Source organism: Paramisgurnus dabryanus, chromosome 6, assembly GCF_030506205.2.
Source record: "Paramisgurnus dabryanus chromosome 6, PD_genome_1.1, whole genome shotgun sequence".
NCBI classification, from domain to species: Eukaryota; Metazoa; Chordata; class Actinopteri; order Cypriniformes; family Cobitidae; genus Paramisgurnus; species Paramisgurnus dabryanus.
Window position 1 is genome coordinate 45331479 of NC_133342.1, and position 19985 is coordinate 45351463.

The 19985-nt window shown below is 36.7% G+C and overlaps 1 long non-coding RNA gene across 1 annotated transcript; it reads right to left on the bottom strand.

The window, feature by feature from the left end:
• Window positions 1-8403: 8403 nt before the first annotated feature.
• On the bottom strand, window positions 8404-11208 carry LOC135765414 (uncharacterized). Its single transcript, XR_010540706.2, has 4 exons — window positions 11114-11208; window positions 10552-10615; window positions 10387-10485; window positions 8404-8485 (listed from the first exon to the last, which is right to left on the bottom strand). It is a non-coding gene; the product is annotated as an uncharacterized lncRNA (long non-coding RNA).
• Window positions 11209-19985: the final 8777 nt, after the last annotated feature.

Sequence of the window (19985 nt, forward strand, 5' to 3'; positions counted from 1 at the left end):
GTCTTGTATTTTTGCTCCGCGATCATGCTCTTTATCAACTTCTTCAAAACACTCTCAACACAAACAAGTCCTCTGCAGTCGACAATCCACAATGGAGATGTTATATCTAACCTTTGAGAGGTTTCTCAGCGGCTCCGGAGAGCCTAGCCGACTGCTATGTTACCCAAACAAACAAACGCGCACGCCACGGAGGGGGCGTGGGCATTTCTCTCCGTGCGCTTCTGTAGATTTGCGCAGAAGTACACTTTACTGACGTAAGTTGAATCCTTGTAATCGTTTCATGATTGGTTACTACCCCTGCCCATCAAAACTTTGCTGGCTAAGCATTGGATGGCTTTGTTTTGGCGTAATCCAGTCAAAAGCCTATGGTGAGCTGAAGGACATGTGTCTGGGCAAATCGGTGTTCCCGTGACATTTTGAGTTGTCAAACCTTATCTGATTGAACAAAACAGAAAAGTAGGGCGGGATATTTATCGGAACAGTTTAACGAAGCAGGAAGAGATGGATTTTCACTGATAAAACTCGATATTTGATAGAAAATACACATGATCGATCATACTTAGCGGACGCGCGGATGTAAACAAAGGAGGATATTGCTGGATTTATCACTATTTTTATATGCGTTCCGTCTGCATTTCATTTAACCCTTTCCACACCAGTGTATTGATTGCAAAAATAAGCTCAGAACATGAATTTTGAGTGTTTAAACTTTCAAATAATGCAAAGTTTATGATTGTTGATTGAATATTTGATGTTAAACAAAGTACAAAAACACGTAAAAACGCCCTCTAGGGACCGCCGCCGGGCCGGTGCGTGTTAAGAAGTTTTAATAAAAATACAGCTATTCATGGTTTATTCATGTTAATTCACAGTGCATTAAAGCAACACTATGTAGTTTTTTTACCTTTGAATAATGTCTCTAAAATTATTTCAGTGATAGAACAAATTTTAACTGGACAAATTGTACTGTTGCTGCAACCTGAGCAGCCTCCTAGCTGCTACAAGCACACTCTGAAAGTGGCGGTGGAGGGTAGAAAACACAGCCCAGCCCCTCCACCTGCCTGCAGAAGAGTGTCTGATACCAGGCACTGTTGTGCTTTTCAACCACATTAAGGCTGTAAGTCATTTTTACATGGAAACTACATAGTGTTGCTTTAACTGTGTTAACAAGATTTAAATAATGTATTATTAACATTAACAAAGATTTTCAAAAATTGTTTTAAAAGTGCAGTTCATTATTAGTTCATGTTAAAGGAGCTGTCCGCAGTGTTTCTACTTAAACTAATCCCTTTTCAATTGCCTTTGTGTGAAGGGTTGTAATCTCACATTAAAATGATCCACTTTGCGGGTTTTGCTATTACCTCTGAAAAAAAATATTATTATTTTTATGTGAAAGTACAGCGCCTGATAACAGACTGACATGACCTGTGCCCAGCACAACACAGGCTCCACATATTGTGAAGAAAAAAAGTTATCTGCTGAAGCTCGTAAGGCCAAATGTGAATCGGATCAACTTCGGACATAAACACGGATTAACATTAGCATGGCATTTGAATTATGGAGAAACCTCCGCTTTGTTTTGGGTATAAAAACGGATCCGGAGTTGGCTTTCATCCTTTTGGACAGGTAAGCTAACATTACTACAAAGCATGTCAAATATATTTAGATAATGTGCTTTAGTTTTTTAGATATGTTTCGGTTTGCTAGCCTTCGCTTTAGCGTGTTTGCCCAGCCGTTGTCGATCGCTGACGTAAAACTGCGGACGTGTTTGTTTGCGTGCGTCCGCTTTTAAAAAGTCTTTAAACTCGTACAGTCTGACATTGATGGAAACTGAGATTATACAGTGTGACATAAACTTAACTACGATATTGATCGCACAGTGTGGCAAGCAACAACCTTAAATTACTATTTATAATAGCACAGTATATACCGGGCTTTACTGTTATACCGAAATTGTTCAGTGTAGTTCACTAATCGTTTTCGTTATCTTAACGTAAATTTACCTACGTAACAAAACATTAAATAGGCTAAATGCAGTCAATTAAACGTTGCAGTGGGAGTTTACCTGAGTTTCCAGCATGCTGTGTATGCTTTCTCCGGTGTGTTACATACATCTCAGTCTGGCCGTCGCTCATGAGTTCGAGCACGCGCTTGTAAACTTATTGGTTGCAATCTGAAACATCACCACTAGAGGCCGCTGTAAATTACATACAGCGCCTTTAACTAATGTAGTTAACTAATGAACCTTATTGTAAAGTGTTACCCAATTATCTGTTAATATATGTAATATATGTAAAAGATGTAAATCACTTTTACAATTTATATAAGCTGTTTATACTATTTATATAAACTGTTTTTATTTATATTTTATTTAAACAGGTCTAAATAGCAACTAGCCGGCCTGAAAAATGAAATTAAACTTGTTGAACTCACCTCAACATGTATTTTACAATCATTTAACCCCCCATGGGCAATGCTGAAGTCACTGTTACAAACTGTACACCGTGAAAGATTGTCATTATTTTAACTCTTATAAGACAGGGGTACACTTTTGTGTAGTCTGGCGTAAAATGTGTTTTATATTTTCGCTTCTGGAGGGCTCCTGTTTCTAGATAATTTGGTTCGGGAGAATTATATCTTTATGATTGTCCATATAAAACAATTATTACATATAATACCTAAAATACCAAAGAGTCATAACAGGAAATGAACAAGCTGAGCAAAGAGAAAACTGATACCGTTAAATAACAAAACTTTTATTGATTTTCTTGATTATCTTGAGCCCCCTCAAATTCTGCCCAGCCCCCCTAAAAGATTATTTGATTCATTAATTTGTGATCGCTTCAGTCCCCTATAAAAACTCTTTAGAAATGGTGGCATTCTGCGTCAAGCTTCGACTCCTCCCCTGATCTGAGTCATCATGGATTTAGCGCGTTTTTAAATCCGCAGGGGGGCCGAGCAGAGCGAACATCAGTAGTACAAGGTGTGTGTGCAGGGCAGACTGGCCATTTTGGCCTGGCGGCTGTTCTAACCTGCCGTGCAGTCAGCACAGGTTCACACGTGAAATAATATGATATGAATGAATGACGGACCTCATAAAATCTACGAGTCAGTCAAATGCGGTGCGAAAATGCCACCACATGAACTAACGGCGGCAACCCACTGCTTTTTTGGCTTTATCTAACAAATATGCAGCGCAAAGGAGAAGCAGAGAGAGACAGACGCAGCGAGATGTTGCAAAATCACAGAAATATTCGCCAGAAGGGAGCAGGTCAGTCAAGTTACCATTAAAAGACACGCGTCTATATATTGCGGATTAACGTTACATGTTTTAAAGTCAGGTGCTGGTGTGATGCATTGCTTTATGTACAGTTGTTGTTCTGAACACACCAGGCAGATAATTTCATGCAGAGAAACACCGGGTGATTGTGAAGTTTATCCCTTTTATAAAACTTGTTTTTTTTTGTGGAAAAACTGGATCAAAAGTACTGTTCACCTAATATTTGCAGTTCTTTAAAATCACATTTTTTTAAAATCTAATAATATAAGTAAAGTATAGATTATTAAATATGTTTGTTTCATTTAAAATATTAATATTTCAACATTTGAACTCCTTCCTTTTAAAAAGTGTATGCAACCTGTGTATTTGTCTGTGGTATGGTAGTATACATTGTGTATTCCTAGTAAGTTTTTGAGGATTCACCTACTACAGTATAGACATTGGGGCTGTTTCCCAGTTTAATACTAAAATGCCTGTTTGAGTTTTAGTTCTTAACTAAATGTAGCTTGCACTAACATAAAATACATCAGTCACATAGTTTTGTCTCAAGATGCACACCTGTACTATTTTTGTAAGGTATGCTTGTAAAAACTACATAAGCATCCTAATAAAACTAGTCCTGGATTAATCTAAATCGTGTCATGAAAACCACATCATACTGCATCTTGACAACTCACTATTAAGTTAGATCACTTGTTTGTCAGTCCCCTTTTTTATATTTTAGATCTGTATAAATTTGTTAACACAGTGGCTATATCAACTTATAATATTAACCTATAAGATAAATGACAATAAAACAGTAAAAACAGTAAAATGATGTGTTTGTACTGGAAACGTGTGCCGTGTATTTTCACAGTGAATAATGAATCAGGAAGTCTTCATTGTAAAAAAATCTCCATTCACAACTGAAAATTTTCTAGTCCCATATGAAACACAGGGAATACAATGGAATAGTGGATTACAATAAGGTTTGTAGTATACAACCCTACCCTAATAGTCAAATAATATTTTTTATTCATACCCTTACTGGGGGCTGAGCCCTCCTAAAATAAAAATCCTAGAATCGCCCCTGGTGTACACACCCTCTAAAAGTTTCAGGGTCAGGGAGCTGTCAGTCTAACTAGCCAATGAGAGTTCAGCGTGGTTAAGTCCCGCCCACAAGACAGGTTTGTGCCAGATTGACGTATGTAATTTTGTGAAGCGTAACTGAAAACTGAAAGTATAAACATAACTCTGGCAGTAAATGAATAAAACCAGATTTGCTTAAACACATGTTTAAAACTGTTAAGAAAAAAAATTCAGTTTATTTGAATTTTATTTGAGTTTATTATTTTCATTTTCTATTTAGTTTTTCTTTATTCTCATTTATAATAATAATAAAAATAATAATAAACTTTATTTTGTATAGCGCCTTTAAAAGTAGCATCTCAAAGCACTTGACATAAAAAGGTTAAATTAAAAGATACACATAACATTACAGGCACTAAAACTAACCATATAAAAAATAAAAAGCCAATAAAAAAACAAAGCAAGTAATCACATAAAAGCTACCCTAAAAAGTAAGTTTTAAGGTGGGATTTAAAACACCCCAGGGATTCAGCATTCCTAATCTCTGAGGGCAGGGAATTCCACAATTTAGGAGCCAAGTAAGAAAAAGCCCGATCACACATAGTTTTTAGCCGTGTTGTTTGGACAGTTAGAAGACCAGCGTCAGAAGAGCATAGAGCACGTGTAGGGGGTTAACAGCTCACACAAATATTGCCAAATTATTCAAGACCTTATAAGTGATTATGAGAACTTTAAAATCAATATGAAAACTCAATATGAAAAGGAAGCCAGTGCAAATTTTAACCCTATTAGATCAACAGTGTTGGTTTTAACACATTCTACCAAGCACTATTCATTTGACGATAACTCTTCAACCATTTGCGCTATCAAGAAAATCAATTGCTCCTGAAAGTAGACAAATTGTAGAATTTCCAAAAGTAGACATATTTTTGGAAATATTTGGTTTATTATGGTAATTTCTTGCTTTCAGTTCACCAATTGCTGCTATTTTCTGCAGAGCTGAAAGGGTGGATTTGAACCATAGAGCTTAAAGTAAAGAGTAGAGTAAAGAGAGTGAAAATGGCTGAAGCAAGGGGGTGAAAAGGCTCCTAAATAAAAACTGTGTACATCAGCAACACTAAAATTAGTTGTGTATAGTACAGTATATTTTTTAAGTCTAAAAAAGTTAGATTCTTTCAATCATTCTTTTTTTCTATACCAATCCAGTAACATTTATTTAATGTTATATAACACTTTTTTAATATTTTGTCTATTTAAAGTCTTTTTTACAAACTCACAACACGCAGTAATGTGATTGTAATTTATTAAACCCAGTTGTTTTCTGAACGTTATAAGTTGACCGTTCCAAAAAAAAAAACTAAACGTGTGCAAATTACCCATCAATGGGGAACTTTTTTTTTTAAAGTGTAGGGTCTTGTCTGGACCTTAAATTATTAAAGGCAGGATAGCCAGGAATTATCTAAAAAAAAACTTAAACCCTCTTTATATACCAATACATAAGTAAAATGTAAGTGTCACAGGTCGGAGAAGCGGACCGCCCCGTCGCGGGTCACGCTCCTCCTAGTTCCACCCCAAGGAGGTCCCAAAACACCCCAATGACCAGACCGACACAGGATTAAAATTTGACAACTTTTATTAAATTATTTAAAAAGATAAATGGGGGGGGAACTTAAAATATCGGCCTCTTCATGTTTGCTTTCTCTCTCTCTCTCCTTCCTTTTCACAGGCTGCGGCCTCTCCACTTGGGACAACGTACAGTAAGTACGGCACAGACAGGGTTCTCCTCGTGTTCGTTCTCTTCCTCTCTCCACAGGCTCTCCACTTGGGACAACGTACAGTAAGTACTGCACAGACAGGGTTCTCCTCGTGTTCGTTCTCTTTCTCTCTCCCCAGGCTCTCCACTTGGGACAACGTACAATAAGTACGGCACAGACAGGGTTCTCCTCGTGTTCGTTCTCTTTCTCTCTCCACAGGCTGCGGGCTCTGCACTTGGGACAACGTACAGTAAGTACGGCACAGACAGGGTTCTCCTCGTGTTCGTTCTCTTTCTCTCTCCACAGGCTGCGGGCTCTCCACTTGGGACAACGTACAGTAAGTACGGCACAAACAGGGTTCTCCTTCGTGTTCGTTCTCTTTCTCTCTCTACAGGCTGCGGGCTGGGACACACAGATACAGTTATTCAAACGCTGTTTGGCTCTCACCTCTCCACTTGGGACCACGTACAGTAAGTACGGAACAGACAGGGTTCTCCTCGTGTTCGCTCTCTTTCTCTCTCCACAGCTGCGGGCTGACAACATATGCCAGATAAGCACTGAGACCGGCAGCCTCTTCGTTTTCTGACAATACACACACAGCAATTCACAGCACCACGTCAAAGTGAAATTTCCACAACAACACAAATTCACCCACAGATGCCCGTCTTCCTCCACTTCACCGGGTTCTGTTTGGCGATGTTTGGCACGGCCCAGTCCGTTTTTACATCGCTGTGATAGCCCCAGTCCTTCTTCAGCTCACCCACCACACTGTTAAGGGGTAGGGCCGTCCTCTTTTTTCCCCGGAGTTATTTACTACGAAACAGATTAGTGCAAAGTGTGTCTTCAAACTTATTGTTTTATACTCATAATCGCTGTAAGCTTCCTTCTAATGTTCTCCTCCTTGTTCCACACAGGCGATCAACTCTAGCCACACAGAACAGGGCGTTTCTTCCCCCAACAGGGTTGCACAGCAATATCACAATATCTTCAGTGTATGGAAAACACTCACGCTAACTCCACTTCTCCTTTTGTTTCGTTTCAGTTCCCAGTATTCTCTGATCTTCTTCCAACCATTAAGGTTTTCTAAGTCCCACACAGCCACGCCAGCTTCAGCCTGAGAGGAAAAACAGCTCACAACAAGCGCAACACAACAGCACAAAACGAAACCTCTTCGGGGTGCTCCTTTAGAAGATCCACAGCATGTCTTTCTTTCGCCTCCTGTGGCTCTGTCCTCTTTCCGCTCGCTTCCCGTGATACCCGGATCAACAGCGCCATCGGGCTCTTCAAAAGGTGCGTGTCTTCATTCTACCCTTGGCAATAAGGAGCTTTCCCCGTGTCGATCGCCTCTCGTGTCGATCGCCTCTAACTGTGATTTCAGATGACCCTTTATACTGCCCTGCTCGTCGTTTACTCCAATCATCAGCCGCTAATGTTAACTACACACACCTGTGTATAATTCGCTGATTTTCCCGCTCGCGGCGCTTACCGGAAGTTCAGTGTTCGTATTTTCCGGTCCGGGCGGAAACACTTCCGGGCGGAACCAAACTTCTCCTAATTTCGGTTCCGCCCCTGGAAAGATCGTCACCCTGTGACATAAGTACTCTGAGAAAGAGAGTATAAAAATCGAGTGTCTGTAAACCTCTCACTGTGTTTTAAACACAGCTCATTATTTCCATTCGGGACGAAACAACCCAGTCGGCATTTCAACGTTGATTCAACGTTGAATCAACGTCAGGTACCAACATTGAATCAACGTTGGATTACCTTTCGGTTTTGCAAAAAATTTCAACGTTGATTTCACGACGTTGTTTCAACGTCACACTTTCAACATAGGTGAATTATGGTTGCTATCATGACGCAATTTCAACCTTCTATTTCCTTGTTGTTTTTAACACTAAATATAGATTTTTACTTGACACTGCAATACTCACTATATGACTTACTGTAAACGTGTTATTTTTAGAGCAATTATCATATGAATACAACTTGCTGCGCATAACTTACAGTACAACCCCATTCATAAAACTAAACACCTAAAGAAGGTAAAGTTTAAATGTGGACAAATAAGATGGCAGGTGCCTACCCTTTCCAAATAAACATGAAAGCAGCTGTTAAAAATATTTTTTAAGGATAAAAACACATTCTTTCAAACAGTTAGGTTTCCAGTTAGTAGTGCAGAATGTAATATTCTAAATATAGAATAAAATCATAAAATATGAAAACAAAATCATGTTCAAAAGTCATTTTATTCATCTGAATAGAAAAACTTTATTCAAGAAAAACTGCAAATATGAATTTTGTTGTTGATTTAGTTGACAGTCTTCTTATGGCCACCACCACCCATCCATTCTGGCTCATGCTGTACTTAATACGATGACAGCATCTAAAGAGAGGAAAAAACACAATATTTAATTTTCAAAAAATGCTGCATTTTAGCCCATGTACAAAAAAATCTTGTTATTGCACATCAGGACAAGATGCGTTTTCTTTGATAGTCTGACTTGAAACTTTGCATAGCCATCTGATGAAGGAAGAAAGCTGTTGTGTTTACGAAGATAACAATGAGGTTCAATTAAGATCATCTACAGTGCATTCAGAAATTATTATACACCTTTCACTTTCAAATGTTATGTTGTTGCATGATACTGTAATTGTTTAGATATTTTCTTCAAAGTAAAAACAGAATTTTAGAAACTTTTGCAAATGTATGAAAAAAGAAAACATATCATATTTGCATTATACATATTCAGACCCTTTGCAACAACATCTGCAATTTAGTTTAGTTGCCTCCAATTTCTCTTGAGGTTGCTGAGATGTTTCTACACCTTAAAGCGTCCTGATGAACCTGAAGATTTTTTAAGGAATGTCTGCAACCAAACTGACCAGAAGCACCATTGACTTACATAGTAGGATAAAAGAATACTATGGAAGTGAATGGTGCTTCTGATCAATTTGGTTACAAATGAATCCAATACTGAATGCTTAAGTGATATCAACTTTATATTTTCAACACCCCCCAAATGATATGCTTAAAGGGATAGTTCGGCCAAAAACGATATTAAAACCCATGATTTACTCACCCCCAAGCTGTTCGAGTTGCATATGTCCATCGTTTTTCAGACAAACACATTTTCGGATATTTTAGATCTTTCAGTTGATTAAATGTAATATTACGGTGTCCACCCATAGTCCACGACCTTCAAGTCCAAAAAAAGTGCGTCCATCCTTCACAAATTAAATCCAAACGGCTCCAGGATGATAAACAAAGGTCTTCTGAGGGTAATCCACGCAGTGTTGTTGTAGAAATATTTAAAACTTTATTAACGAAAATAAATACCTTCCGGTAGTGCCGCCATCTTAGACTCCTCTGTATTCAGGAGAAAGTATTAGCGTAGTGTACGCACTTTTCTTAGTGACGTTATGACAAATTCGGAGGGTGGGGGAACAGAGCAGCAGCAGAGTAGCCTCCGTAGGCTGCGTAAGCTCTCATCCTGAACGCGGAAGCGACTAAGATGGCGGCGCTACCGGAAGGTAGTTAATTACGTTAATAAAACTTTAAATATGGATATTTCTACAACAACACCGCACGGATTACCTTCAGTAGACCTTTTTTTATCATCCTGGAGACGTTTGGATTTAATTTGTGAAGGATGGACTCACTTTTTTTGGACTTGAAGGTCGTGGACTATGGGTGGACCCCATAACATTACATTTAATCAACTGAAAGATCTAAAATATTTTCTAAAATATCCGAAAATGTGTTTGTCTGAAAAACGATGGACATATGCAACTCGGACAGCTTGGGGGTGAGTAAATCATGGGTTTAATATCGTTTTTGGCCGAACTATCCCTTTAAAGTGACAAGCCCAGATTGTGGGAATTTAGCTTATTCACCATATCCCCTGGAGTTAGATAAGTCCATACATACCTTTCTCATCTCCGTGCTTGCTGTAACTCTGTCTGACTCAGCCCCCGCTAGCTTAGCTTAGCACACAGACTGGAAGTGAATGGCTTCAGCTAGCATACTGCTCCCAATAAGTGACAAAATAATAGCTAGCTGAAGCTATTTACTTCCAGTCTGTGTGCTAAGCTAAGCTAGCGGGGACTGCGTCAGACAGAGTTACAGCACGCACGGAGATGAGAAAGGTATGTATGGACTTATCTAACTCCGGGGATACGTTGAATAAGCTAAATTCCCAAAATCTGGGCGTGTTCCTTTAACAAAGCAAACACTGACAGGTTGCTTTACGTGTGGGTCAAACAGCCTTTTGTGTAGTCCCTTACCAATGAGATCGAAGATGGTCTTCTGAACCTCTGGACTGTCTGTGTAAGCCTTTAAACTCGTCCAGACCAGCAAGGCATCTTGTTAGCAGACATCCCGACCTGATCAAAAACTTTTGATTAGGAGATGTTCTAATCCTATTTTTAATATACCTTTTACAAACTTACCACAGGTGATCTGGCAAAGCGACTTATGAAACAGCATCTTCCCAAATCTCCTCTTCAGGCTCATCTTAGTGATCATTGCATTTGATAAAGTTTGGAAAAAGAAAAACATTTCATTAGTATAGACACATAAATGTAATGTTTTAGTTAGAAATACAGAAATACATTTTTTTGTCATAACACTATTCCTTACCTGGTAACACTTTATTTCGATAGTCCACTTTAGACATTTTACTAATTATAAGTAACTTTGCAACTACTTATCAACTACCAATCTTTAGTGAATTAGTAGACTGTCTGCTTAATATCTACTAACACTTTATTGTGATGATATCTCAACAGACATTCAACTGTCTATTAGTGTCTTTGCAGGTGCATGTCAACTTATTCCACTAACCCAAACCTCTTCCCTAAACCCAACCCTTACAGTCTACTAATACACTAATGACAGTTAGTAGACGTATAGTTGCAAATTATTGAAAGTTAGTTGACATGTAGTTGCAAAGTTATTTATAGTTAGTAGAATGTCTAAAGTGGACTATCAAAATAAAGTGTAACCCATTACCTTTTAAGGGGGAATGATTTGGGCATCTGAAAAGACACACGACTTCACATCTCTGTATTTTATCACACGTTTTCAAATTGCATGTTGATCTGCCTACAATTTAAAACACATAATAAAATAAAAAACAAGTCATAGCCCCTTTTAAAAAGAAAACATAAATTGTGAAATACAAAACACTGCATCTTAATTATTAGGATTAGTAGAATTTGATTTGATTACAAAACAAATATTAAATGCATTGTAAGGTTTTACGGGAGACGCTTCACAAAAATATTGGATAGAGATTTCTATTGGAAGAGAATTCTATAATGACCTTTATCAGAATGTAATGCATACACTTGCATACTGTATTTAAGTAAATATTGTAGAATAGCAGGGTTAATACGACATTACCTGATCCAGATGTAGTGGCTGTTGATGCATGAAAATCTCAGCATTGACAAGATCATCATCACTTTTCTAATTTGAAGGGCTTTGATAACGAAGACATTACAAAAGAGTTATAAAAATATACTAAAAACAAGAGCAGATTTGTCTAGATAACCAATATCTTCTATTTCCATTAAAACTTGCTAACTATTCAACAATAGAAGTAAGCAAAATTACACCATTACAATTTATTTCAATCCGAATAGAACATGCCAACTTACACAATATGACATTTTCGTACAAAGGAGTTAACTTAAGTGTTTTATGGCGCTTAAAATCATGGATAATGCGCGAATGACCGCAGCATAAACGTAACATGTGATTGACTGATTGCCATGGAAACATGAGGGTCACGTCGACTATCTTGTCCCTTTTAATTTTATAACTGCATTTATACACATTACCCCGTCGTGAAAACCTCAGCATGATTAATATTGGATTCGACGCCCATGTTATCACGTCATCAGTAAGTTTAGATTAATGTCAATTACACGAACTGCTAAACGTATCCGTTATTGCGAATTCGTGAGCCATAAAACACCAACATCTCATCTAAGTTTTAAGACTTAATCAGTAATATGAATTTGAGAAATAGAGCAGCTTAACACTGACCACACCGCTCTCGAGCTGCTGCTGCTCCGTACCAAAGGCTGATAGGTGTCTGTGGCGCCTGTAAGGCCTCTCGGAAATACACTGACTGAACTCTGAAGCAAAAACAACCAAGTGGTTAAGTTGATAACAACACATCATATTAATTTATTAATATTCATAATAACGAAGTCCAATTTCGGCGGGAACATCCCGTGATTTAGCAAATTAACTACTATGACGGATACATTCGCAACTAACAGGAAAAAAAAAACGATTTGGCATCGTGCTTTTTTGTCATACCACTTTGAATATGTGAATAAAATAACGTTTTGCGTTTAAAACATTGACTTATTGACTTTATATTTCCTTACCTCTTCTTTCTCCGAAGCATTTTCTTGTGTGATACGCAAGATCTCGCAGACAGCCGTTAAAACAGTCCAGTCTCGTGTAATCTCGTGAGATTACATCGCTACCTGTATATTCAATTATTTGTTACATCTTTAAATATTTTCATCAATTTCATAAAATGAGTTTTTAAATTTTTTTCTAAATGATTCTCAAATTATAAAACATTATTTTATTGTCTCTTTGCAACCGTTTACTTCACTGTTGTTTCAACGTTGAACTGACGTTATTTCAACCAAATTTCAACGTTGATTTTTAAGCATTTTATTAACCTTTTTCAACCGTTTACCATTCACCGTTGTTTCAACGTTGAACAAACAACTTACCTAATTTCAACCAAATTTCAACGTTGAAGGTCGGTCATATGCCCACTGGGAAATGATTGGCTTGCGTGACTATCACTCTCTCTCGCGACCATGGCACCACCCTGGTTGCTATGGGATCTGCCCACACATGCGCACACTCGATTGATTTGAACGTGCACGAAGACCAAAAGTACGGCAGAGAAAGAGCATTCAGAACTCAGAGTACCTGCATATGCAGTCAGCGAAAGCAAACGAGGCAAAAAAGGAATAAACGAAGAAATCAAACAAGAGTAAATATCGCGTGGCTTTTCCTCGAGTCGACGATGCGGTAGCGGTATTGTCTCCGGAGTGTAGTCCTCATCAGAGTCAACAATGCTTTCATCACGGAAACTCTTCTATGCAAAACACTGACTTAATAGTGAGTACTAAAAGCCATCCTATTTGTTTATATCAGGGCCGGCCCTGGCCAATTTGCTGCCCTAGGCAAGATTTCACCTGGTGCCCTTTAGAATCACAATTGTGTTCCAATCATTTTGCTCATAAACTTATACAGAAACACAAACTGCACAGCTTTGTCTTTTTTCTTTATTTTGAAAATATTTTGGAAACAAACACAAACAAACACGCACGCACGCATACTGTGGGTATACTGCACTGAAGCGGCAGTTTAAAATACAAACCCAGAATTTAGCGAACGTAAAGAACAACAAAGCGGAAACAACAATCAGACCGAGACGCGGGATTTACATAACGTTACACGGACCATGTTTAAATTTCAATGTTTCTGGACAGAAATACCAACTTGTTCACTTTGTTTGGTATTAATAAGCTGCGCATTGGAGTGCTGGCTGCTCCCCGCGGTGCTGAAGTCCAAGACCCGCTCTGACGGAGTACTGTTGGCACTTATGCACAGATATTGCATAATCTATTGGAAAGCGGACGAGTCATTAGTTGGGTTAGTAAAATAACGAAACTATAGATTTGAAATAGAAGAAAAAAATGTTTTTGGTAAAGAGATATTTTTTTTAAAAAAGTTTAAAAATGCACAACTCTTCTCAAGTGGAAGAAAGCTATACTTTTCCCCTTACGTGCAACCTATCGGAAAGCGCAGATGAGTTCGTTGGGTTAGTAACGAAATTATAGATTTAAGTACAAAATAGAATTTATATAAAGAGAAATGTTGAAATAAAAAGTGCAGAACTCTTCTTAAGTGAAAGTAATAAAGTTAAATAACGAATAATAATTATATAATAACGAATAATAGTTTCCAATGGCTTGCACGTAAATATCTGTGCATGTGCCACCAGTACTCCGTCCGAGCGCGTCTTCAGCACCGCGGCCAGCACTTATTAATACCAAACAAAGTGAACAAGTTGGTATTTTTGTCCAGAAACATTGAAATTTAAACATGGTCTGTGTAACATTATGTAAATTCTGCATCTCGGTCTGATTGTTGTTTCCGTTTTCTTTGTCTTGACGTTCGCTGAATTCTGGGTTTATATTTTAAACTGCCGCTTCAGTGCAGTATAGAGCTATTTAACAAGCACAATCTTCCGAGATACTATGCTACTAATAATTCATTAATAACTGCTGTTTTCTTGTGCAGAATTAAATATTTATAGTAAAATGTACATATATATACATATATTAAAAAAAATAATAATTTGGGCGCACGGACGCCCCAACGGGTCGGCGGCGCCCTTAGCATTTGCCTATTCAGCCTATGCCCAGGGCCGGCCCTGGTTTATATTCAAATATATTTGTTTATAGTGATAAAGTTAGGTGTATTATTACATGTGATTGTGACATGATGTTACTACATGCACCACGCGTTCATGTGTTTTGGGGGCGTGGCTGTAGAAGAAACCCAGAAGGGAGGGTGTGGAGTAAATGGAAAAATTAGCTGTGTTTTAAACAGTGGCGAGAGGTTAACAGACACGCAATTTTTATACTCTCTTTTTCAGAGTACTTACATTTTACTTATGTATTGGTATATACAGATGTGGCCTTTAAAAACGCGCGTTTTCTCCCGCGGCATTCGCCAAATCGTCTCGCGGAGTCACGCAGAATTCTGCAAGTGTTTTCGGGGGGGCTACTTTCCCTTTTCCCTTAATGTGTTTCGCTTCACAGAAAATCCACCAGGTGGCGCATAAAAAACTACATTTTTATATGCGTTGTCATTGCGGTTGTTTCCAGAAGTTAATAAGGGCATTGCTGAATATTTAACATTTCTATTAAAACAGCAAAGTGACGTCAACCACTTCTTGCCAGCATAACAGCGCATACATATATTAAGATGACTGTACGTGCAATGGGCATTTATACTAAGTGCAACAAAGAATCTAGTGTGAGCCTAATATACTTAACTCTATTTACAATGAATATCTTAATTATTTGTGTTGTCGAATTTTGACACCGTTTCATTGTTTGTTCATAATATTAATAATTATGTCAGTTTTTCTAAAAGTATTAATATTTTAAAGAGATTCATGTGGTATAAAAATACATGTTTTAAAGTTAAAAATGTTGTAAAAATATATTAGTATTATTGTTCTTAATATATTAAGAACAATAATATGACACATGTATATTGCGCTAAATTGCTTTACATATGGAAAGAGGAATTCTTCTCAACCACCACCAATAAAGTTTAAAAAATATTCTTTAAAAACGGCGTTTAAACCCACGCAGAGCGAACAAGAAAACATGGGCCTATGCTTACATACTGTACAGTGGGCATATGATATCTTTTAGTTTGACATATTTAAAACTTTAATAATACCTTTCTTGCGCATATAGGCAGTCAGTGTTATGATTTTTTTTAATCCTTTCAGCCGTTATTCATAACAGTAAAAATATTCAGTGGCTTTGTAAATATATTACTAAAATAATGGATTAAAGTAACTTTATAAAATCTCTTAATGTCACTTATGTATTTTTTAGTTGGTCAAAACAAAATAAATGGCTAGAAATAGAACAGACATTTTAATTTAAAATGTACATATATTATAGGCGTATATTATAGGTCCTTCCAGATATCTTATCTCAGACGTTCGCAGTCAACACTTTTAAAACTTATTTATATAAAATCTAATATATATATTAAAAAACAAAGTTTTAAGTTAAGACAATAATAAATATGTTTATTTTTATTGAAAGAAAAACGTAGAAAATGTTATTATGGGTATAGTTGATGCAAATAAAGTGTGCAGTATACAAAAAATGCAAACAAATTATTTCTAAAAGTGGCAAGATTTTAAAAAGATAAAGGTGGTATAAAGAAAGACATGAGAAAAGTCGAGGTATGCAAAAGAGCACAGTTTAGTTATTGTTAATTAAAGCGGTTTTATACACCTTTGTTTGAATTGACAAGCATTTTATTCGCCACTTTCAACACATTTTGTGATTGATTTACTGATTTATTACAGAAATTGTTGTCAGAAGCAAAGCTATTGTACAAAGCATCTTTATATGTATGTTTTAAAGTTAAAAATGTTGCAAAAAATATATTAGTATTCTTTTATATTAAGAATAACAATATGATACATTTATATTGCGCTAAAATGCAATATACATTATTCTGCAATATAAATTATTCTCAACCACCACCAATAAAGTTTAAACATTATTCTTTAGAAAAAAACGGCGTTTAAACCCGTGTTGCGTGGAGCGAACAAGAAAACATATGCTTACATGCTCAATCGGCATATGATATCTTTTTTATTTAGTTTTACAGTTTTAAAAGTGGCAAAAAAGTTCTTAAAATCTAATGAATACTGGTTTTGTAAAATGTATATAACTGCAGATGCGTGCGTGGGATCCGGGCAGGTATCCTTTTCCTTCAGACCTTGAAGCATGGTCGCGGGAAATATATTTTTTTTAAGTAAAAATATTTTGCACAATTGATATATTACTTATGAATATTTTAGGAAATTATTTTTGACACACGTAGGTTATTACGTGTATTTTGGATTTTAATTTCATTACTGTCTGTGCCTATCCGTGGCCTCATCCGAGCGCACTTTCTTTGTCTTGCGTCTTTTGAAGACATTGGTAAGCAGCACCATGACCCAGAAAAGACTCACACACCTTTCCCTGATGCATGCCCACACAGAAATACTGAACTTCCTGGACATTCGTCCCCTAGCTCATGAAAACGCGAGTTTTTTCTGCGCGAGTAAAGAGCGCATTGATAATATGCGTATTAACGGAATGACAACGCGGGTTTGTTTATTACATACATGGATGCGCAGCAGCACAAAAACGCTTTTTAATATGAAAAATTAAAGGATTAAAATGTAACAGATTATTATTGAGTCTCTTGGACATAAATGATGACCAATTATGAGAGGTTAGAAGGCTTAAATAGCTGCTTCATCTGTAAGTTCATCTGTAAGCTAAGTAAATAAATGCTTTGCTTTAAACAAATGCATCTACTTTTAAATGTTTTTTTTTTAAATGCTACCCAACGGATTTATTGTATATAATGACTCTGCACCTGTAGATATGGTGAGATGAGAAAACATTTTAAGTAATTCTTTTAAAAAAAACATTTCGCTGTCCAAGTGCTGAAATGGCTCTCCACACGTTTGTAAATTCTTTATCTTTTGTTTGTAACAAATAGAGTATTTTTACAGTACAAACCTTATATAAAGCCTATTCTAAAAATGTAATTATTCACCATGTATTTCTTTATAAAAGTATACAATATCAGAACTAAACCCATCATTATTTTTGTTCAAATTATGAATTATTTATAAGTTTAAAAAAGACAGTAATAGTACTATTTAGTAAAAAAAAGATCTATATAAAAATATACTAGGTATGTTAATGTGAGAATATTTTACATCTGTCGTGTGATTCTAACTTAAAAACGAAAGTAAAATATGTTCGTCCGCATGGACATTGAAAATTGTGAAGTTTAATTAATATTATATGTTGTTATAATATTATATGTTGTATGTAAATTGTAAGGAAAGTAATTCCCCCTGGGATAAGTATTTTTGCTTCTGATTAATAGCGCATATTCATCTGAGAACTGATGATGTCTGTGTGTTTCAGACCCTGGCTGTGTGCCCTGAAGTGTATATGACAATGAAGTAGTAAATCTCAATATATTTATTTTTAAAATGTATTTTAAATAGGCCTATAGGCTCATAGGTTTTTTGGTTAACAAATTCACAGCACCCCCTGTTCAAAATGACTTCCAGCGGCCCTGCCTTGACGCTTTGTGTGTTCGACTTTAAATGGTGCGGCGCTGACTGGTCGGCGTATGACATCAGAGTACCGCGAGAGCAAAGGTAAAGTCGGACCATTTGTAACATTCCGACTTGCTCTCGCGACTTTGATGTCTTCGTTGCCGAACTGTCTGCGCAGCGCCACATAGAAACGCCCTTTGACTCTTTAAGGCAAAGCAGCAACATGAGCAACAAGGGTTAAAACATAACCCTTTCATTGTTAAGTATGAGAAATTAAAATGAATTAAATCACGTTTAAACGCCACAGAGATATCAGAGCCAGCAGTCGATTTCTGATGCGCTTGCCGAGGCGAGGCTGCGCTGGGCGGGGTGTGAGCGCTTAAGCGCCGGTGATTTTCTGGAGCTCATATGGAGCTCATATGGAGCTCATCTCCGTCCGAAAGTGTCAGAGCACACGTTTAAATAGACGCTATCTTTATTAACCGACCGCATATTTAAACTTTAAGCACATACATTCACGCCTGAACAACTCTTACAATTACATTTTGTGACTAAATAACAGTAATATTAGGAGCATTTTGCTGTCAGAAAACATAGCTGTCATAACTCCACATATTTACCTGATTTGTCTTATTTAGTTCAGTCAACATTAGCCATTCTGAATGTTGACTGGATTTGAAAATAACCATTCATTTAATGTTTTAAACACAGATTTATCTAGACTTAAAATAATATGTCTTCTCAACTAGCTCAAACAAAAAAATTGGTTTAACTTATATATTTTTGCCCGTCCAACATTTCATTAATTTGATTTTTTACAGTGTAGGTTATATCAACATATGTCAAATTAAGTTACCTGATATCCACTTAATTTTATAAGTTATAAACATTCATTTAAAATAACATACAGCGTATGTATTAGGCCTATTTGCTTAAATTACATTTTAACAAAGAAACTGCAAGGGTTGATATTAAAACCCAACACGCTGGTGAAAACTGGATAAACCGGTTTTCTTTGATGAGGTGATCGATTAGCATTGGGGGTTGGCAAAGAATTGGCAGACCTAGGGGTGGGTGGTTTTTAATTTCTTGACTCTGTGTCACTGGTAGCTGCTAAAACAAGCAGCTAAACCATGTACAATTAATTACATTTTGGAATTAACTTCCTTCATGTCTTTTTATTTATACACTGTAAAAAATATTTTCTGAATTTTTAAGTAAAGTTAGCATTAAATATGTTTTACAAACAATTGGTTTACAAACTCTGGGATGTTTGTGATTATCATCATTCAGAAAAGTGGTGCTTGTGTTTAGACTTGTGTTTTACGTGATTGGAATGGAATGGAAAGTATTTATTTGAAACAGGGACAACGCACAATTAAACATTAAACTTGTTAAAAAAAACAAGAGAACATGTCTCGAGCCAGGTTGTAGCAACAGTTGCTAGTTTTCACCTGTAGTCCCTGGGCAGGTATAACGGATAAAAATTTTTTACAGGGTAATAGATAAAATAATGACAGTTGTTATTAAAACAGACAATTTTGTAATATAATAAAATAAAATACAACAGAAATATGGAAGCCATCCACTAAGATTTTGTCTTTCTATCTCCTCCTCCAACAAAACACAGTTTAGTAACATCTGAAGTATAATGACAAACGATATAACTTTAAACACTCACTTCCTTACACACACAAACCCTCCTTCTCCCACACACACACATACATACACTCCCACACAAATGAATCATATTATCGATGTGTACAAACTTGTTCATTTAACAGCCAACTCTTTGTCATGGATGAGAAGGTGTGAGAATCTGTACATAAAATATATTCAGTGGGAAAGGTATTCCACTGTCTCGTGGCCACACATGAGAAGGAGGAACTTCCAAATTTGGTTTTACGTTTTGGAAGGCTACACTCCCCCCTTGTTACACTTCTA